The sequence below is a fragment of the Melopsittacus undulatus genome, chromosome 6, assembly GCF_012275295.1.
Source record: "Melopsittacus undulatus isolate bMelUnd1 chromosome 6, bMelUnd1.mat.Z, whole genome shotgun sequence".
NCBI classification, from domain to species: domain Eukaryota; kingdom Metazoa; phylum Chordata; class Aves; order Psittaciformes; family Psittaculidae; genus Melopsittacus; species Melopsittacus undulatus.
The window spans coordinates 51148768-51171423 of NC_047532.1; the positions used below are offsets into that span (position 1 = coordinate 51148768).

Here is a 22656-nt window from a genome sequence, read left to right on the forward strand (position 1 = left end):
TCCTCAAGAATTATGTCATTAATCCTAACCCTGAAAGATTCCAACTATTACATTTATTTTCTTAACTTGGGTTAAAAAGAACGTGGGTTTTGTAAGAAGTTGCTATCTTTTCATTGTTAATGATTTTTTTTTTTTTTCAAATTTGGTGATTTATTGGGTTGAAAGCTATAATAATCAGACATGCCATGTGATGCTGCTTATTCCTAGATCAGATCTAAGTTTCTCAGAAGAAGGCTGCTTCCTTGCTACCTATTCACCACCAAGAAGAAGGGATGCTCCTTTTCTATTGACTTTACTGAACTGAGCTCTGCAGTTTATCTATGCCATTTGAAGCCTGGCACTTCATTCAGATGTTACAGGGCAGGGCCAAGAAGGCCACAAACAGCCCAGTCCCTCTTTCTCAAGACAGAAAGAGGATGAGCACAGTGCCTTTGCATGCTTGCAGTCCTGTATGTAATCAAACATAGTTATAATTGGCTGAAAGAGAGTAAAAAAAAAAAGATAAATTTGTAAGTGAAAGGAAAAATTATTCCCATTAGGAACCTAACAATTAGAGAAGTCTTCTGCTGAGCCTAGTGAGAGACAGGGCCATTGTTTCTCATCACACACACAGGACATGTTGACAGGTGGCAAAGGATTTTCTACGTTCATGGTGTTATGCAGATGTCTACAGCTATGTCTTGCAAACAACAGATCACAGCTCTAAAAAGCACGTAGCTACAGAATGGTTGCTGCTGGTTTTTAATATTTAGAATCTTAGCAGAAAGGATCTTGCACTTGTAATAAAAATTATAGTTACATGTTTAAATGAGTCCTTCTGGATGAAGTTTCTAAATGGTTCTCAACTGCTGAATTGTGTATTAATTCACAAAATTGTTATAATGCTCTATCATTCAAGCTATCTCATTCCCTTCTATTGCTTCTCTAGATGAATATTTTAGTAAAGTTACATAAATGCTTTTTTATTAGTAATTCCTTATAGGTATTTATATTTCTGTTATTATATCTCAAGTCTATGAGTTATTAATGTTCTAAGGAGTAGCTGCATTGCAAAATGAATCATGCAAAAGTAACAAGGAAATGAAGCCCTAAATTTGTAAATCTGCAACATACAAAAAGATCATGCCAAATCTCATTAAAATATAGCACTAATATGTAAGAGTAACCAACAACTGTTTGATTTGTATGAAAAGAATGTTGGAATTTTTTAAAATCTCGGTAGACATGATCTCACTTTTAATTAATATTTATTTTTATGGTTATACGCTATCTCATTAAAATGTCAAAATACTTTATAGCTGTTCGATAGGAATCCAGGACTAAATTCCATTCTCTCTCATTTGTAAGCGACCATGGGTAGTGTAGATCTCAATTTATTCTGTCTGAAATAGAATAATACTGTTTTTTGAGGCAGCTAAAAATGAAAGAATTTGGAAATTGAGTCTGTAGCTGTAACTTCACACAAAGGCCACATTTGCATATTAAAACTCCAGAAACAATATTTTCTGTATTTTGTCCCACTTCATACTGCCGACACAAAGCTATTGCTTCAGTTGCAACCATCATCAGATTTTTTTCCATTTGTTTTGTCAGAAATAACTTGTGAACTCATTGTGACCCTCCAAATACAGGAAACTAACAACCAGATTATAAAATAGATTATCTATATTCTGATCTTGATTGTGAACAGTGTGTTTATTTAAGGCTGTGTCTCCATTAATTAGAATATTTGAAATGTGCTGAACATCTTTAATACATCAAACTTAACTTTTCCACAGTTTGTATCTAGAAAGTTTTAATAAGTATTCAAAAGCTTAAATGCTTCCTGTGAAGTTTAAGTATTGATTAGTTACAATTTGAAGGGAATTTAACTCCAGTTTACTTCTAGCATACAATGTTTGGCACCAGCCCCATGATTTTAAGAGTATCAAACCTCTCTAGGGAAAAAGTCAGTGCATGATTCCTAAGTATTTCCTTCCAATGCTCATTGTTCTAAAGCTGTAAGAAGTCACTTGCTTTTCTGAGTTCTAAAGCTTACTCCAGCAGCAAGATCAATATATTAGGCTAGTGTACTCAAACATTCTGTAAAGATCTGAGGCAAGATCCTCCCCCTGCATTAGTGCCTAAGCTGTTCTCTATTATATACTTTATTCCTATTATTTATGGGGATAGGCTTAATTACCTCCTAAAAAGGAATTCTACTTCAAGCCTGTTTTCAGGCCTCCCCAGACAAACTCAATAGTTTCCTGATTTCTGATAAGGATGGGTTGTGGGAGATGCCTTATCACAGCACAGGCTGGATGACCTTGGCTTTCCATTGTCCTTCAGAGAAAGATAAATGAAATTCCCTCTGTCAAGATAAATATTTATGTGTGAGCTCTGTAGAGGTCAGGTTGTGGAAATTAATGCACATGGACTTATTGCTCCAATTAAGTGTGCAAGTGGATTCCTCTATCATCATCTGTCCAGCAATATTACGCTTCAGCTCCTGTAGTGGATAATGCAGAAGAGGCCTGACATTGATTTTTATTTTTTTTTCTTGGTAGATTTTAGAAGAACTATTTTTTTCCCAGTGTATGGATGTTCTACATCTTCAGGATTTTTATCACACCTCAGGATATTAAGGATATGAGGATTTAAGTATATATAAAAAATGAAGTCTCATTAAATGTTTTAACTTTAGAGTTGAGCAGCAAAATTTATTATTTTCATTATCAAACATATGGGCTGGTAAGTATATTAACTTTTCTTGTACACATATAGACTGCTTTCTTAACAGAATATTTTTTTAGGCTGTACATTCATATGTCTTTGACTCTTGAAATGTCCAACTGAAGTTCTTTCAGTCACTGAATATGACTCCAGGTCAAATTGTCCAGACTTATAGTAGTTCTTTATGTTCTCCACAGAGATCTAATTGAGAGGAGGTGGCCAAAACTGAGAGCTCTTCTTCACCAAAAACTTTTTTGAGCTCAGTGGAGCAGAAGAATTATTTTGCTGCTTTTTGTGTTTGACAGTCATCTTCCACATTTCAGTGAAACAACCACATTTTTTTTGCAACACTGGATCACTGTGGACTCATTTTCTATTTATGAACTGCTATGAACCAAGACTTCTTTCTGTAAAGTAACTGCCAGTTTATCTCCAGGTTACATATTTGCAGTTATTCACAGCTATACATACATATTCAACTTGCTGAAATACATCCTGTTTACTTCAGATCTTTGTTTCAGCTCCTCATGATTTGTTCTGTTCTAATTACATCTTCCAAAATGCTTGCGCTCTAATCTGAACAAGATAACCTCTACAAATATGATACAAATATTCTCTATCCTATTGCATCACAGAAGCCATTCAGGACTTGGAATGTGTGAACATCTGGAGATCTCACTTGCTACAGACTTCTTTTGTGAATCACTTGACACTGCTTCTGAGAGCCATTCTCCAACCACATCATGTAAGCTTCATGTAGCCAATGCTCTTCTAGCCTTCTTATGAGAGTATTAGATGAGACATCATCAGAAGCCTTGCCTAAGTCAAGATTCAGTTATTTGGTTTTGAAATATTATGGTTGGCTATTAATCTTATCATCCAAGGGTTTAATTTGCTTAATAATTTATTCAGTATTCTGCCTGACATGAAGTAAAGCTGACTGCCCTCTGATTACTATCCTTTTCTTCCTTCATCAGGGTGGGCACTGTTTCCTCTTTCCTGATGTCATGGAACCTCAGCTATCTTTTCCCAGTTCTTGATGGCAATTTCAAATAGTTTTGAGATTGCTTAGCCACTTTACTAAATATGTTGGCTGAAACTTACCTGACACATGACTTCTGTAAGCATCATACTTCGGTAGATTATTTCCTTAAATTGTGTGGTTTATGTGTCTGATTACAGCTGACATTTTTGAGAAGAAAAAAGGGGAAAAAATCACAAACCATTCAACAGTTTTGGTCTTCCTTACATGATTTGATAGTAGTTCCCTCACCCACCTGAGAGCAAGTCAATTCTTCCTTGGTAATCTTTCACATAAGCTTTTTGTTGTTATATTCTATGACTCTGACAGTTTTAGCTCATTTTGTACATTAACCTTTCTGGCTTTCTCCTACATATTACAACAATCACTTTGTTGTCAGTTTTAGTAATTTAACCTAGATTCTGCTTTTTCCAAAAGGTGCAAGCCATTGAAACAGTTTAGCAGAGTCCTCTCTTTCTCTTTCATTGTCTGTTTGAGGCCTTTGTGTTGATGTTATAGGAAATGGCAAACTTACCAAGAGTGTACTTTTCCTTGGATTTGCTACAGTGGGATTTGGCATTCTGACAGTGGGTTTACTGAAACTTATTTTCTTCAAGTCTGTTGATTTTCCTTCCTTCCCATTTGAAGAGTCATTAAGTTAACTTAATGACCACTGTCACCCATACTGTCTCCCACATTCCTTTTGGAGCAAAATTATTGCTCTTTGAAGTCTCATTATTACAATTCCCTGTGCTTTGGATGATTTGATTCAAACTAAAGTACTATTCACTTGATCTTTTTCATTTGTGGGTTGTTAATGGGCCTTTGCTGTTAATATTTGCCATTATCCAAGTATTTTCACAACCTTGTACAAAGGCTTCCTGAACAAATTCTATATTTCCATAACAATAACCAGCTATGACAATTTATTCATAGTTTTGGTTATGAATACAGTGACTTTTAGTTCCTCCTGTTTATTACCCATATTCTTACATAATCTTGCAGCATCTGAGTACAATACCAGGGGAACTTTTTTCTTATTATTCCTCTATTGTAATGTTCAGTAAAGTCATTATCCTTCCCCCTTGAATTTTTCTTCTTTCCCCATGCTTTTGTGGTTTATGTGAACCTTGTGGTATGATAAAGACGATCTGAAGATAATTTGTTGTACACCAGCCACAGACAACTAGGAAAGATGTAAAAGTAACAGGAGCAAAGCAAGAGGGAAGGCTGGTGTAACATACAACTGGGCAAACAATCCTGCTTTTCTCTGGGAAATGCTCTCCTTTGTCTGCTCGCCTTGCCAGCCTTGAGGCTAGTTTGTTACAGCATTACAATGCAAAAAGACCACATAAGAAATAAACCTTCTCTCTGCCTGTCTGCATGTTAAGGATTTGCTTTTCTTAACAGCATACAAACAAGCATTAAGGAGAAAGAAAGACTTTGACTCATCAACCTTCAGTAGCTGTGCTCTTGCAGTGCATTAGAAAGATCTCCAGAATCAGACTTCAGTGTTGCTGCTACAGGTAACCGTGCTTCAGCCTTACCCCGAGGTTTCCAAGCAGTGTACCTCTGCAGCATGCAGCGGTGACGGGAGAGGGAGGCTAGCGCCTTTCCACACCTGCGTCATTCACATATGAGTTGTGGGAGCGGACCCTCTATCCTGCTGTTGCCGAGCACGGCATTCCCAGCTCTCGAACCCACTGACAAAACAAGAACGTACAAACAGCGCCCACACGGGGAATCTCAGGGAAACTGGACACAGCCTTTCACACAACAAAGTTATGTTAAGGCTGTGGTCTGACATTCCTTAAGGTTTTGCTAATCCACATCTGAAATGGAAAGAACAGAGACGAGGCATATAAATTTTGTGGTTAATTTAAGTGTAATTTGTTTCACACACAAGACAAAAAAAGAAAGAAAAAACAACAGGACAACCTTTCATTATTTAAACGTACTTATCAACATTGTTTAAGTATTTAAGCATGCACTTATATTTATTATTTAAATATTAAACGTTTAACCATACCAAAACACTGTTGATAAGCCAACACAAGCTACTGCTTAGGCTGGGTTATGAGAAGAAAAAGCAAAACGTTTTTTAAGAGTGCCATGATTTGTAGGTCACTTCTATGGTTCTTCAGTGTGGTCAAGAAGTTTGACACTTTTCGGCGCCAGCCTTTCTGCGAGCCCGATCTTGTAAAGGGCAGAATTTCCTGAAGGCGGCACTCGCACGAAACCACGCTGAACTTAGGACCGACTTCGAGCCTCGGCGGCCAAACCGAGCACCCTCAGCACGGCCGTAGTCCCGGCGCAGGCCGGCCCCCGAGGCAGCCCAACGGGGGGCAGCTCGCACACCGCGTTCCTCTCGGCCACCAGAACCCGCCGTCCCGAACAACGGACTCGAAGCGAGCGGCGGGGGCGGCTAACGGCCGGTGGCACCCCGTGCTCCACCCGGCCGCCCTCGGTGCCGGCGCTAGCGCCGTGTCAGTGGTGGGAGGGGAGAGGTGCGCGCACGCGCCCCCGCCCGCTCCGCCATCCACCCGCCGCCGGAATGTGGACGGCGGTGGCCCAGCCCTGAGGCGGCTGCGCGGCCCGCCGAGCCTTTCTTGCTTGGCTTGCCCCTCCGCTGCGCAGAGAATTGGCGGTTGAGCCGGGCAGCGGCCGGACTGGAGGCGGCGGCAGAGCGGAGAGAAAGGCTCGGCTGCCATTGGTGAGAAGGGGGATATTGCTGCGGGCCTCCCTCGTTAGGGCGAGGCGGTGGGGGTCTCGTGAGAGTGGAAGCAGAAGCGTCGTTGCTCCCTCAGGAGAGCAGGCAGGGGAAGAAGGGCGCCTGCCCCCCCCGCGTCACAGGATGACAGTGCCCAGTGACCTGAGGTGGCTTCCTTCTCCGGCGGGCCCTGCCGGCACGGCCGCTGCCTCCGGGCTGGCTGTGCTGCCCCGGGAGCTGCCTGCTGCTGGCCCCGGCCCCCGTTACGGTGGCGGAGGAGGAAGGAGGGGGCACGAGGTGTGTGGCTGTTTGGAGGGTAGTGCCGCTTCTTCGTGTTTTCTTGGGTTTGTGTTGGGGGGTTGATGTTCTCTGCGCGCGGCTGAACGCTGGGATAATGATGCCTCGGGAGGAATGAAGCTGGAGCAAAGTGGAGGATTTAAAAAAATCAAGTTGTTTTCGTGATGAGGGAAGGGAGAACGTGGTGGAAGCGTCTACCTTCCTTCCTCCTTCTCCTTAGGAAAAGTGAAGTCACTTCCCAAGAGCCCAAACTAGCAAACTACTGTCCTAGTCTGTGTTCGCAAGGCTCAAATGCATCTACGTCTTGTTGTTGTGTCATTTTTTTCTTTTTTTTTTTTTAACCCATTTTCACAGTTAGGCCCTTCCCAACCTTGACCTGGTATAAAAATCTTTGGCTTTAGAGTACTTCAAAACCTGCTGAAACTATCTGAAGGAGGTACGGCACTCTGAATAAAATGCACTTGACAGCTCTGCTCCTTTTAAGTTTCTCAAGTGTGGCATGTACTTTGCTCTTGCTGTCACTCTTTAAAAACTGTGTTATTAAAACAGTTTTTCATAGCACTGTAAATCAGCTTAACGTGGTTCATAGCTGTATGCATCCATTCTTTTGTGAGAGGAAAGAAAAAAGATTTAAAATGTCAGTTTTTCTTTAAAATGGAAACAAATCTAGCAACAAGTAAGAAGCAGCTGGATTAGAGAAGTGTTGCGTTTCCCTTTTACTGTTAAGCTGTAGCCTCACAACCATGTTGGTGACTTTTCAACCTAGCAGAAGGGACCTGTCCTTTCTGTTTCCAGAGAGATTTTGGTGATGATACATGCAACAGCTTCTTATCCCTTTAAATTCAAGAAAGGTACTGTGATTTTATTTGATCAAATCTCTGTGATACAGGTCAAAATCTGGAGTGCCCATCAAACTCAAGCCTGTCACTCAAGCTCCAGATCTTATAAAGGTTTATTGGGGGTGTAAGGTTAGTCCTGTAAGTTATGCTTGTGTCTAGGTTTTAGGTAGGATAGCAACCAGTAGCATTTATGTGGGTTAGATGATATTAATGGTACCAATTAAGGGGTTAGTTTGCAGTTTAAAGGGACTAAAAATATAGTTACATACAGTAAGCACAAATTGCCTCGGGAGTTGGAAGAATGGAAGTTGAATAGGAACATTATTGGAAGTACTCCGAGGTGTTTTCTTTAAGATGGTTATAGTGAAAGGTATTGCTTGGTTAAAAATAGCATTCAGTCATTTAAGAATTGATTAGCAGATTAAGATTTGGTAATGTTAGTAAGGGGATTGCAAAAAGATTGAGGGCATTAATGTGGTTTTCTGTGGAAACCAGGTTCCTGATGCATACTCCCAAGCATTTGAAGACAGTCTGAGTTGTGGCTGCTCCTTCCTTTGTGTTGTCAATGGGACTTCCATAGCCAGAAAGTAAGTAAAGAACTTATCTGGTCAAAAAGTGGTACTTTTTTTTCCCCTGTTGTTTCTTCTTGGGTTTTTGTTTTTTTTTTTTCCTTCCTCCCCTTTCTATCTCCCTTCCCTCCCCTCCTCCCCCCAGTTACTTTTTAGAACATCAAGGAGGAAGAAGTGTGCTGGTAGGGAGGAAGGCTAACAGCAGTTCTGGTACAATCACACATGTTGTGGTGGGTGATGCATTTATTGGGGGTCATGGTTTTATAGTAAGTAAGTTAGTACAAGAAGGCACTACTGCTAAAAGAAGCTACCCTGTGGTCTTGATTGGCTTATGCCACTTGTTGTGAAGGTAGCAAATCATAGTAACGGTGGCAGGAACTTTTTCTGCTCAGTACTGGCTTAAAATGATTATGAAGCCATGGTGTCATTTGTAATCGCTTTAAACTGAAAAAGGACAGATTTATATTAGATATAAGGAAGAAACTATGAGAGTGGTGAGACACTGAGCAGGTTGCTCAGAAAAGTTGTGGATGGTCCATCCCTGGAAGTGTTTAGGGCCAGGTTTAATAGGGCTTGGAGCAACCTGGTCTAGTGGTTCTATGATCTTTAAGGTCCCTCCCAACCCAAACTATTCTATGATTCTTTTTACTTTCAGCAACATTGAATTGACTGCTGCCCTGTAAGAGCTTCCTCTCTCTCTGTTTTAATTCTGTGTGTCCACAGAAGTAGCTGTGGTTTTCTTCTGCATATCCTTTCTTTGTAAACTTTTTGTTGATCCATTAATTTCAAGAAGCGAGCTGGACATTGTTAGATAGGGACTTTTTAAAATTTAATCAGCTTTAATTTTAAAATAATCAGCTGTATATTGTTATCACCTTTGCTGTAATTGGAAGGCTATTTCAAACTTGACTGACCTTAGTAATTACATACCTTCTGATTTACAGTCTAGATTAATTTGTCATTAGATTATACCCATTTTATGTACCCAATGGACTGATACGTTAGCACTTTTGATCTTGGTATCAAGTGCAGCAGCACTCTAAAACAAATGGGTGCAGAAAAGTGTCAGAGTGCAACACTGAATGTTTGTTTCCTCTTTTGACCACTACCTGTACTAATCTTTCCTGTTACGGCTCTTGGTTTCTTCCCATGAATTTTAATCTTGACTTTTCTAATTGAAAATTAAAATGCACATTTTGAGTATTAACACTGAACTTCATAGAGGTGTCCATTTAACGGAGATGAAGATGTTTTCAGGTATATTTCATAAGGCGTTTTTTGAAATTCATATGTTTGACAGTTTGTTCTGGGTTCGATCTTACTCTGTTATACTGGTACAGCTATTAAAGGAACCATTATTGTATGCCAGCTTGCTGGAGGGAATCTTTTGTTTTTGATGGAGTCCTGGTTCACAAGCAAAGCTGACATACTTGAAAAGATTGCTTTATTTCACCTTTTTCTGTATTCTTAAATTCAAAAAGACACAAAACGAATGTGTAAATTATTAGAAAATACCTTGGTGTCTTCTAAGGTATGTACTTGATTTTGGTAGCAGAAGTGTTCCAAGAGTGGACTTTGTGAAGCTGAAAGAGAAAAAATAGTTTGTTGGGTGTGAATTAGTTTGTTGGGTGTGACTGTTTATAAACAGTACATAAATAAGTAGTTTAAAAAAAGGTTTCCAAAACCTGCTTAGTTAAATAGACTGCTCTGAAAGATGAGTAAGGCCCTTGTGGAAAACCTCTGCCATATTGTTTCCTTAGTGGAACATTTGTTCTCTTTGGAAGGAATAGCATGGACAAAGATGATTCTACTGATTTTAAGTGGACAGAGGAAAAAATAGGTTTTGCCACAAAGTGAGGTGCATTACAGTGCTATATGTTCCTACTGTCATCATCCCTGAAACCCCAGTCAGGTTATAAAAGAAGGCATGGTTTTGTGTGGGTTTTTTGTTGTTTTGTTGTTGTTGTTTTGTTTTTTTTTTTTTTTAGTAAGCTTGAAAGTGCAAAGTCATTTTGATGCTGAAAACCTATGTTTCCTGGTTGTGGGGGAAGCATTGTGGTATGAAGGGAAGAAGTTCTAAGGACAAGTAGGTAAAAGATGTTAGCATTTTTGTATACCACATTGGATTTGTGCTTCCTGTATGTACAGGACAACTGACATTTTTAAATCTATAATTAGAATTAATAAACTTGATGCAAAAATTACTGAATTGAAGTTTATAAAATAGAATCCTAGGCAGGTGAAATAATACATTAGTGAAATAGCATCATTTAGGTTGGAAGAGACTTCTGGAGGTCATATAATCCATCTCCATGCTTAATTTAAAGTAAGAGCGATTTATTAAAGGTTGTTTCAGCCCTTAAAAACTTTTTGGGTAACCTGTTTCTTTGTTTGATTACTTTCATAATGATGCCCCCCAATAAAAACCTCACCTCCTCACCTTAAGCGAAGTGGACTTGACTTTCCAAGTTGTCTGTGGCTTCTTGACCTGTTACTGTGCACCATCCATCAGAGTCCATCTGTGTCTTTTCTGCACTCTTCCAATTAGATAATTGTAGACAGCAATATGGATTGCTCTGAGCTTTTTTTTTTTTTCTTTTTTTTGCAGGCTATGCAAGCTCAGTTTTGTCACCCTCTCATTGTATATCATGTGCTCCTGCCACCTGGCCAGCTCAGTGGTCTCCTCTGGGCATGTTGCAGTGTGTCAGTGTCTGTTTGTACCAGGGAGCCCAAAACTGGACACAGTGCTCCAAATGTGGTCTCACAGGTGCTGAATAGAGGGGATGGTTACTTCCCTGGACCAGCTGGCTAGACTCCTGCTAAATAGCCCAGGGTGTGCTTGGCCTCCTTTGCTGTGATGGTACACTGCCATCTCATTTTCAGCCTTTTACCTACTGGGATATCCAGGTACTTTTCTGCAAAGGTCACTTTTTATCTGGTTAGTGTCCAGCCTGGACTGTGGTGTCAAGGGGACAAAACAATGCGAAAAATGACCCACACCTCTTAGATATATATATAGATACATATATATATATATAAATTTCCCCATAACTAAAGTTATTAGGTAGAAATTTATAACTTCAGTGTATGCCATTCCTCTTTTCATGCATTGTAGATGAAAAAGAGATAGTGGTATTTAGCAGCAGGATCGCTGTATAAATATTTAATGTAATACAGTCTGTACAGAAGCTCTTTCAAGTGGAATTAATATTATGTTTTTCTGTCAGTGCATAAATCCATTTTAGAAATCATTGGAATAAACCAAAATTTTAGAAACTGAGCCATTTTAAATGAGTAGTGGGCGGTCCATTATTACATGCATTCCTTCAGCCTCTCAGGAGTTTTGTGTCTCTCAGTTATTCAAGAAAAGGAAGAGAGTTCTTGAGTTACAGCCTGTGCAAACAGTTTAGAAACAAAGTTCTTAGTTGGTTTAAACCCTCTGCATGTGCTTGGTGTTGCTTCAGTATGTTAACTGGTATAAGTGTTGTGTTTTGTGCTGATGTTCTTTTGTTGATTTAGCAGTACCAAGATGACACCTTGGTTTTGGACTCAGGTATGTCAGTCACTGGTCTAGCTTTTCTGTCTGAGCAGGTCTTTGGGTGTCCGTTTGGACCAGAAACATGTTTTTTAGCATGGTTGGGGGTTCCGAGTTGGTTCCCAATGTAGTAGAAAGATATTTGAATGGAGTTACAGTTCCATGAAAAACAATGCTCAATAACTAGAGCAGTTAATGGTAAAAGTGCTGTCTGACCATTTGTCTCTCAAATGTGATTTTTTTTTCATTTTACGTAAGGCTGTTGTCAAACTCTGGATGAGTGAAGTTCATTACTACTGATGGTGGACAACCCCCTGTCTTAATTGCTCAAATTTGTAATATATTCCTTATGATTTCTGAATAAGAAAGAAAAGTTTAAAGGGCAGAAAAAATAAAAGTGAAAGGTATTTTTAAGAAGCAGTAAATTATCAATACAGGATTTCAATCAGTGACTAAAAATCTGAGAGTAAATCTTGAAGGCTATTTGCTAATTTGGTGAGGATGATTTCCGTGTTACAGTTGGCCTTAGAAGTGAAGTAGCTTGTTTGACATCATGTAGTAAGTCAGTGGCATGGGTGAGGAATGAAATGAATGTTAATGTAAGTGACCATGAAGTCCTTCCTCAGTACTTGTTAGGAAACTCAGTAGTAATCCTTCTAATGTAAGGAGTCAGATTCAGTAATTTACCTTTTATGACCAAAGTATTATTTAGGGAATTAGATCCTTTGTTTGTAAATTGATTTCTATCTTAACTAGAAATGCATCTCCCTCCTTGGCCTCCTCTGCCTCCAGTATGTTATGTAAAAAGTAGTTGCATTGAAATATACAGTACTTTTTTTATTCAGTGCAATCATTTATGTAGTTTTATGGCCTTATTGTGCCGTATTAGTGACATGTTTCCAGGTATTTTTGAACGGTTTGATTATAAATTCTATAGCAGTGTGCACTTTCAGAAATTTCTCCAGTGGAAAACAGTTCAAAGTAATTAAATTTAGATATTTTGACTTCATTACTGCACTTTGCAGAGATCTAGTCTAGTTATTTACTATGTCAGTATAATAAGTAAGATATTTCTAATTTGTGCTTCTATTGTGTATGCAAACTATTGTTTCCTTCTTTTTTTTCTTCTTTTACCTGAAGTTAAACTAAATGATTTTGCTGAGATCCAAAGATTTGTTCCAATACCTATGTTTGTGTATTGAGCAAGCATATGGTATATACATATTTATATTTCTCACAGATATGTTATAACAAAAAAAGTGTGTATGTTGTTTTTTTTTTCTCCTTGTTGTTAACTCTTTATTCCCTTCCCAGAATTTTAACTTGGTACAAAAGCTCTGCAATGCCTTTTCAGTTCTCTAGCTTTTGCAGGCAAATAAGTGTGAAAATAAAATGCAAATAAAAATCTAATGCATTATATTTGCATGTGTGCTTTTAGATACAAAATACAAGATCCAGAATTTTAATTTAGAAGTATATGGACAAAGTCAATGACTGGCTAAACTTTTAAAATAAGCTTGCAAATAACTTTGGTTTTATTTCTTTGTACTGAACTAAGGTCCTGGTGTATTTCCCTTTATAAGAAAACTTTTTAAGAGTTTAAGTGCTGCAAACTGATATGCTTTTTTTTCCTTGGGAGCCTAATTAATTTTTTTTGTGTTACTGAGAAACAATACTAGATTGTATGATTTAAACTGAGCCGTCTGAAATACATGTGACAGAAAAAGGATGTATTTTCTTTTCCATTCTGTGAACCATTTGTTTTATTTTGTTCCACTGGTGTATACTTTCATTATTTCCTGTTATTTTGAAGAGAACTCTTGCAAGTAACTTCTTGGTGGCAGTGCTGCATAAGCAATAACTGTTCCCAGTCTTAGCTGCTTGGTTTTTCCCTGTGGTCTGTGTATTACTGTGCTAACATAGGTGCTTGTGTAGTCAATGTTGAACTGGCTGAAGAAATGCTCTAATCCTGCTTTCTCTCGGTTTAGTTGTCACTTAAGCTGTCCAGTCCTTTTCAGTGTGTGGCTGCCCAGATACTTGTGCAAACTTAGCAGAGAAGGAAGGTGTGAAGAGCTAAAGCTTTTTTAGGCAGTTCTTTACCATCTTCAACTTCAAGGCATGACTGGAGTATCTGTAGTTTGCAAGTATCAAAAATTTCATCTTGAATTTAAGTGTTTGTGGGCATTGGAGTGCATAACAGCAGTGGAGTTGGAGAGCATTTTGTGTGTGCTAGCAGTTTGTTTTGCAGTAAAACTTGAATTGGAATTCAGATCAAGTGATGCAATGAAGACTAGCCCTTGGAAATATGAGTCCTTCCTATTCATGTACACAGTTTACATTTGCTCATAGAGGTACATTTATGTCATAAAAAGGTATTTTTATTCCTGTTACACTTCACCCTATTTGTTACTAATTAGTGTTGGCAGTATAAATTTCTAAGAAATTGGGAACTGCTGGCTAGATTTCTTCTTGGAGGTAACTTAAACAATTTTGAGGAAACAAGGGTAAGGAATGAAAATGACTAAGGACACAGAGAAGTCAGTAAATGATTTTTTCATGGGTTTAAATGCTAATTGTTGGTGTTTATTGCTATAGGGGTATATAAAAAGTGTGAGGGGATAGGGGAAAGAGTTAATCAAAATGTCCATGTAAATACTTTGTTAAGCCCCAGAAGAGTTAACGTGAAGGTGAATGTTCCCCATAGTTGTTGTGACTGCTTATTTGCCTTTGACCCTTACAGCTTCCCTTATCTAATTCTTCTTCTATTTCATCATATTGACACATCAGAAAGTCTGACTGACCAAAAAAGGGCCAGAGGGAAGAGTAGTTTAGTATCTACCTTTCGATAGTAACCAGAGAAATCAAAAAGTATAATAATACAAATACAAGTGATCCTTGTTTCAGCAGGCCCTCCCAGTTTCTCTTCCTGGCCTGTGTGATTCTGTTCTTTGTTCTTTCTAGTAGTAAGTGAGTGACTCAGGTCTTACGATGGGGCATGGAAAAGTAGATTTGTTATTGGTTACATTTTCCAGAAAATTTAAAAGAGGTGCCATAATAAGATCACATTCTTAAACTGTGCAGATGTACAACTAATGTAATCTATTTTGCTGGGGCTTCTGAGCAGCCATTGTCTGTTTTTGCACAGTTAGGGCTTGGTGCTTTGTTGAACTTATTGAAGACAGCTTTTGACTTAGATATTGGTGAAATGCTGGTGCTCTTCTAGACTGCACTCTGTGTTTGAATTCCTTGTATTGCAAATGCTTTACTTGTATCTATGGTTTTGTTGGCAGTGGTGCCAACATTACCCATTCTAACACTTTGGCTGTGAGGTTGTCACGCTTATGTTAATTGTAGTCTCTCAACTGTGTGTTTGTCATTTGGTAGCTTGAATGGTGTTTAGGGACCTCACCATTCAATATTCTCCCTCAGTGGAGACCAAGGTAATAGGCTGAAAATACTGTTGTGAAAAGGGTGTGCTTATATAATAATGACTTAATAGAACATGCCTGACCTTTCACACTTCTTCATATTTTTGCGAATTTTATATTTTTAGAGTAGCAGCTGGTAGCTTCCTCCCTTTGTTTCAGAGGTAAAAATACTTTGTGGAAGTATTTAGTATGTAAATACTCATAGTAAGCTTTCATGTCTGCATTTAATGTACAGCATGCTCATATTTGGGAAGTTGTCTTGAAACTCTTAAACTTTAAGGGACCAGCTGTGATTTAAAAAAAAAAAAGCATAGAATTGCAGGTACAGTTTTTTGACTGTTTTATACAAGCAGGTGAATTTGATAATTATCAAGTTGGAAATATAACACTTAAAATTCAAGCTACTCTGGAGAGCCTGTCTCACTAGACAAATACTGGTTTTCTTTGTGGTTGGATGAGAAAATTCAGTCAAGGGAATTAATGTCCTAGCTTTTTGCAGGCTTTTTCAGTTATGCTTGGTGATGACATAAGCCACTCTATTGTATTATTTTAGTTACCTATTCCCCAGCAAGTGCATATTCTGCAATTTCTTTTTTTTTTTTCTTTCTTTTTTCCTAATTGACTGCTCTAGATTAGCCTGAGGCTTGCACCAGCAATACCCAATGACAGGAATTCAATTTAATAAATGAGATGCGTAAGATCTAGATAATGGTGATCTGGGCAAAAGGCTAAGTTTATTTAAAAAAACCCCTCGATTTTCTTTAAGACCAGTGGTAGTTTCACTATAAGAAGGGTCTAAAAAGTCTCTTTGTTGTGATGTTTTTAACATAGAATTGCCCTTTAAAACAATTCTACTAAACAGATTTAATTGCTAGAAGAGGCAAAAACAAACCAGAAACTTTCTTTGGCAGCCCCAGATTAATTTATCTATTGAAAAACTTTTTCTTGTAATCATTGCTTAAAGTTGCCTTTTTATGAAGCTTTTCTTTAATACTTTGAAATGTACTTGTCAGCTGTTTCAAGGAAGTAAATGTAAGTGTATTGAGTGTATAAAGTATGTGGAAATATTTAACAAGAAGCTTGGTATTGTTTCATATTATAAAGGAAATGTTTGTCTTCCTAATACTGCATGCACTAAATTGCACATTTTTGATACAAAACCAGTATAAGTCTAGATAGCTGCTAAAGCCAAACTCATAGTCCTTACAGTTTTTGAAAATCTGTAACTTAATAATAAAAAAAGGTATGATGTGGTTATTAATGTACAACTCACAATTGCCTTTAGTAGCTGCTAGAATAAAAAATTTAAGATTAAGAGAAGTATCGAAAGAAAATGAGATTAGAAGAGAGCATGAAATAGTGTCCATGCCGCAGTGCAGTGCTGGACTGACTACAGTTTAAGAGTTTTTTGAGAAATAGCAATCTCAGTGTATGTGGTTGGTAGTATAATGGTAGCTTCTGTGGTTAAGAATGAAACGTGATTTGAAGTTAAATCTGCAAAACCTAATATTCTGAAAGATACATATTGCAAATCTTAAGATAACAGTTGTCATAACTTAAAATTCTGGCTTTGGGGAGCAAGGATTTTACTAACTCTGCAGGTAGTCGGTGGCAGGCAATGAATCAAAATTTCTTGTGTGTTTCACTGGTGTTGGAAGTGACATTTTTAAAGGCACTTGTTTGGCAGGGGGAAAGATTGGCACCCAGGAACACTACGGCATTGTATCATACTGCTGTTCCATATGGTCTCTTTTGGCTTTACATCATGTAATTCTTACTCGAAATAATAGCTTGTGGAGAAAATACCTGGTTGAAATATTTAATATTTTTAATGGAGAGAGGTTGTTCCCTTGGCTAAATTAGACTAACACTATTATTTTTACTAGTAAGGAATAAAAGAATCTGAAACAATTGTTAGTAGCAGCTGTGCTACTGTTTTGCTCTGGAATATAGGTCATGACATTTTTTAGCAAGTGGCCATACAGTTCAGTAAATCACCTGGTGTTTGGTTTCAATTTGAATGCTGCCTTCAAGCATCATGTAGCAATGAAAAAAAAAAGGCCAAAGGAAACCCAAGTTTGTGATACTGCAACTATGAAAAATTGTATAGTCTTTGTTGCTGCTTCATTTTTTCCAAAGTTAAAAATTAATTACTGGCTCAAGAATCTTAGGTGTGATGGTATACTAGAGTTGCTTTATTTACAGTTTGCCTTTTCCTTGAGGCAGGATGAGCTACTGTGCTTAAGCTTATTTTTAATTTTTAACTCTATTTTGTCTAGGGTGTAGTTTGTCCTACATGACTCTCATTTGCTCAAGCTGTACCTGATATTCTTTTGCTTATCTGGACTGATATTTAATCAGATGTTCCTGGTACTTCTTCCACCCATTACATAAATTTTAGGGGTTCAGTTCAGTGAGTTTGTGTTTGGAAGATGAATTTGCTTTTTATCTTCCTTCATGCCTTTGACTTGCAGTGATGATATCTGCTCAAGAGGAAAGATGGTGCTTCTCTGGCTGTAAATGTCAGCTGCTTCCTTGCCTGAGTCATGCTCCAGCCACATTAGTACCAACCTATTAAGTACCAACCATTCCTCTGGAAGGGTTCTTCACTCTGATAATCTTAAAGTTAAAATAAACAAATGCAGTATTTTTCCCGGAGTGACTCAAACTATGAATCTTTGTAATGTGTAAGTGGTTCAGTGACTTATGTGTAATCCAGAGATTCAAGTCAGGAAAGTTTTATCTCTTTTTATTATAAAATAAATGTTTCAGTATTTGTAATGGGATGTGTTTAAAAAGGTGCTAATTAGAATTTATTTGAGAAGATGTGGATATAGTATGTTTTTGAAGAAAAACATACATTTTCTTGTTTATGTAGTTCTCTTAATTCTGTTTTCCTTACATTGTTATTCCTTGGTTATAAGACTGATGTGTAAAAACAGCCTGCAAAACCTCTGTATCTAGGCACCCAGTACAACAATTAAAAACAGTTTGCCGTCATGAACAGACTAATTATTTGCTGTTGCCTACATAGTAGAGATTTGCTTTCACAGAGACAGTGTTGACAAAATAAGCTGTGTGGTTACTTTCTGGTTGTGTGTGTATGGAGTGGTGGTGTTTGGCTTTTTGTTTGTTTTGAGATTGATTTGAGGTTTGTTGGAAAGACTTTTGCTCTTAATCATTGCTATTCTGAAAATCATAATAATTTTTATATACATGCATGTACATGTATTGAAATACTGGGGATCAGAAGTCTTTTCTCTGCATTAGGTTGATTTTAATCTTGGGAAACCGCTGAGTGAATGTTTGCTTTATTTTGTTTTTCCTGTATGTGCTTTACGTAGTCTCACTGCTAGAGATAAGACACTAGGAAATAATTTATGGCTAATAAAATAGTAGTGTGAATGAGGGGCGTAGCTTTTTATATAAAGATTACATGAAAAGAAATTGAGATTAAGGATAAAATTATAGTGCTACTGTTGTCATAAAATCAATTTGTTTAAATCTCACATCTAGGATTTTCTTCTGCATTCAATCAGTAGAGAAAAGGGTTTTAGGGAAGAGCTGTATTGCATCAACATACTATATAATAAGGAATTTTGTGTGGTAGTATAGTCTTTCAGTGACTAAACATTGAAAAGGTAAAACTGTGTATGTTTGAAGCATTTGTTAGCTTTCTGAGGAAGGTATGCCTCATAATGTTAACAGGCCCATACGGGTGAGAGCTTTGTATGCCACATTAGAGTTAGCAAGCTCACAGGGCGAGAGCTATAGCAACACATAGTTTTGACACATTTCTTGAAAGTAGGATGCCGTGGTTGAGACATTCAGTTATATATGTGTGTGTCAGTGTCTGTCTACTTGCCTGTTCCCTCAGTGGCAAGTTAGAACTTAACTACATTGCTTCAGTAAGCCAGAAATCTGAGTTGCCTAGAATCTGTGATTTCAAGTTCAGCTAGCTTAATTCTCCTTTTGCTGTCATGCATTATATTGTGTAGCTGAAAAAGAACTGACCACACTTTTTGGTGTACATTTGTATATCAGACATTTCTTAACAGAAGATGAACCTCAGCGTAGCTTCCTCCTCAGAAAGGTCCCAGAGATTCTCTTGAGGAACCTTAGTTCTGAAAACAGGTAGGACTTACTTCCCAGTATCTTATTTGGGGTTTGAGATCATCAGGGGAACAATTTGGCTTTGAAAGCCTGTCTTTAATACAAGACCTGATTTTTGTTTGATTAAAAAATATTATGAACTAGCTTGCTCTTGATTGCAGCCTTGAAAGCAGGCAGAAAGCTTCTTTTAAAGATAATGTTTCTTGCTGCTTAGTGAAAATAGATCAAGCTTTATCTTGCTTGCTTGTTGTCTTTTCATTGCTTTCTATTTTATCAAATTTTTTTTGTGTGTTTTTGGTTTTGGTCTTTTTTTTTTGTTTTGTTTTGTTAGCTGTAATGCTGAAACAGATGGGTATCTCTTCCTCCCACCCTTCCCAACAGTGAAGCTGAGCCATAACTTTGAAATATTTGTTGGACAGAAACTGAAAGTAAAACCCCAAAATGTCTGGTAGCTGTTTCATTGGCATTTACTTTTGGGGACCAGTCTGATGAGGAAGTTTTTGAATCAGGTCTGCAAAGCAGCCTCCTTTTGGAAAGTCAGTAGCTCTACCTTCGTTCTTATTCTTCTGTTACAGTGACTATGTGTTGCCAGCAGTGCCCTGTCCTGAGCTACTCTGCCCAGAAATCCCATGACACTACCTAGGTATTTGTCTTTCTGTATGTGATGTGCTTTTGCAAGTCTAAATTCAATATGAAATACATGCAAGTGTTAGGCAGGAAAGAAATCATAAGCATTTCTGTCCTGTGTCCCTTACTTTGATTCAGTGCTGAATCCATCTGGGTCTTCCAGGATTGCTGCTGTTTGGCTTCTCTTGCTCTTCAGCCACTTAGGCTATTTAATAAAGGGAGCTACAGTGAACATCTGATGCCTTTCTGGCATGAAGTGGGCAAGCTGCTAGGTTTGGGCCTGTTATAGTTTAGTACTATGCAGATGGGAAGTAAGTTCCAGTGTTTGGCCCCAAAACACCTATGTTCCAGGTAGTATGCCTTGGTTAGCCGTTATACAGGACTTTGTATATTTCAACAAAACACTGAAAATTAGAAGCACAGCGGAGAGATTAGGTGCCTTGACCAAAACTACACAATAAAGCTCACAAGGAAAACCAACTTTTCTTCAGTCATTGTAGTATCCCTACAGCTTGAGATACTTTTCTGGACCCACTACCACCCCTTTTTAAAACTAGGTTTGATTGATTATTTTGTATTTCCAAAATCCTCTGGTCTGAAAACACGGTCAGAAAACCTTTTCTAAAATTGTTACTCTTAAAATTTTAATCCTTTTATCACACCAGGTTTTATTTAGCTGAGTTTAGAAAAATTTCCTCCTATGTATTAGTTGTTGGGTTTCTGATTTTTTTTCCCTGTGTGTGTGGTATTGTTCATTAAAGCATGGATGAAAAATAGTCTTCTCTATAGTAAAGAGCATGATCGTTCAAGATACTTCTGCAGAAATTACTTCCTTGCAGTAGTAGCACATACTTCCCAGTATTTCTTACTGTGAAGAGAACTTTCAAAGCACAAATTTGTTGTCATCTTTCTGAAGATGCTGTTGGAAGAGTAGTTACGACTCTTGGCTCTGGTGGTGTGGGAAGGTTTCTGGTCTTAGGTTTCAGTTCTTGTAGCATTATTGTCAGAACAGCAGAACACACCTTGGCCACACTTGTTCATTTGGAAATAAGATGCAGTAGCAGATTACGCTAAAGCTGCTGGACCTCATGCAAAAGCAGATGTTTGTTGACTTTTCTGGTCCTGTCAGCCCCTCACTGCTGGATACTGCTCTCACAGTAACTTTAAACTGATAAAGCAAATGCTAAACTTGATTAGTATTCTGAGACAGCATTCAGCTTCTGGATTGTCTGCTGCTAACTTTAGTGCTTAACTGATTGCAGGTGTGATTGCAGACTACAACTGCCTATATGTTCTTGACTAATACAGTCAAGAATAAATTATTACTTTCATAACTTTTTTCAGCTTTTCATCAGGAATGACAACAAAAAACACTATGAGACTTAGTATAGTAGTAAGGGTCTGCTTTAGATTTTGTATGTGTCTGATAGGTGATGCGGTTCTTTGTTTTCTACTGATTGTAGGAAAAGGAGGAGTTCAAGTGTATAACTCAATAACGAGTAAAAAAAGAGTAAGTCCTCAGTAGGACTAATGGTATTGACAGAAGGGAAATCACAGAACCATCTACTGGCTGGAGGTGGCTGGAAAGTCCAGAATGCATGTTTGTCTCTTCTTGTTCCTAAAGAATAAAAGAACCCCTTCAGATGTCCTTTCCTTCCCCAAATAACCTTAATGCATAATTCTTTCAGATAGGTTTTTGATTCCTTTACTGCTTTTCCTCAGAAGTGCTTAGCTGAAGATTAGGTTTTGTGCCTTTATAACATTAAAATAGGAACTTTTTCCCTCTAAGTAGCTTACTACTAACAGTAATATAAATCTTGATGAGATTCATGAGACTCACAGTTACATTCCTAAACTCTGACATGAATTTTACTCAAGTTGTTTAATTTGAAAATTACTTGATCATGATTTTTGATACTTAGTTTGTTTCTGGCATTAAAAACTATTTTTAGTAAAAGTCTGATCATAAAATATTGTGTATAAAGCTTTTGCTTTCTAAATAGCTTGTGACTAGATGGGAGAGGAAATGGATAGTGTGTTCACTCTGGGATTTTCATTTTTAGTCCACACCTTTTCCATGAATACGTCACTAATAATTAGTCACATGGCAGGTTCTATGGCATGGACATCAAGGGGTTGTCTTAACAGACAGCCTGAGCAGTTTGTAGACTTGTTCTTCTAACTATATGTGAGCTAAATGGTGTAGAACTGCATTCTCATCATTGAGGCATTTATTTCCTGAATGACTGACCTGTTTGTGTTCATGTTTTGCTACTAAACTGAAACTAATGTGGCTTTTGGACTGCAATGGGGTAGAGGGCATTCACATGAATAGCACCAATGGCAGGTTGGAGTAGGATATAATGAAAGGCTGAAATTAGGGGTTCTGGGGTAGTAATTAAGGTAACGTAGTTGTGTGTGGAAAAAAGTATGTGTCTGCACTGGATGTGGTAGTTTATACTGATTGTAAAGACAAGCTTGGAGTGCACCCTCACAGAAATTAAAGGCCTTGCAACTCAAATGTAATTGCAATAATGTGTATGGTACACTTTTAAATATATGATCTGAATAAGAAGCTCCTTGCAGTCATCTAATTTTTATAACGTTTCCTTTGTCCTCCAGATTAAAATTTAGGAAGAATTAATTTTCTTAAGTTACCTTTTTCCAGATAGGGAAGAAAAAATACTTTCACAGAATCACAGAATCCCAAGGATTGGAAGGGACCTCGAAAGATCATCTAGTCCAACCCACCCCTCCCCCCCCCCTCAAGAGCAGGGTAACCTAGAGTACATCACACAGGAACTT

At 37.9% G+C, this 22656-nt stretch overlaps 1 protein-coding gene across 5 annotated transcripts in view; it reads left to right on the forward strand.

Moving 5' to 3' along the window:
- The first annotated feature begins 6262 nt into the window (after positions 1-6262).
- RABGAP1L (RAB GTPase activating protein 1 like) overlaps positions 6263-22656 on the forward strand; it is a 249794-nt gene continuing 233400 nt past the window's right edge. For 3 of the 5 annotated variants that reach the window (XM_031049979.2, XM_031049981.2, XM_005150185.3), the window contains exons 1-2: positions 6263-6446; positions 8075-8166. The gene's annotated coding sequence lies outside the window, so the exon portion shown is untranslated. Of the gene's footprint in view, positions 6447-7094; positions 7177-8074; positions 8167-22656 lie in introns of all 5 variants that reach the window. The other 2 variants (XM_031049980.2, XM_005150184.4) reach the window with 2 other exon arrangements.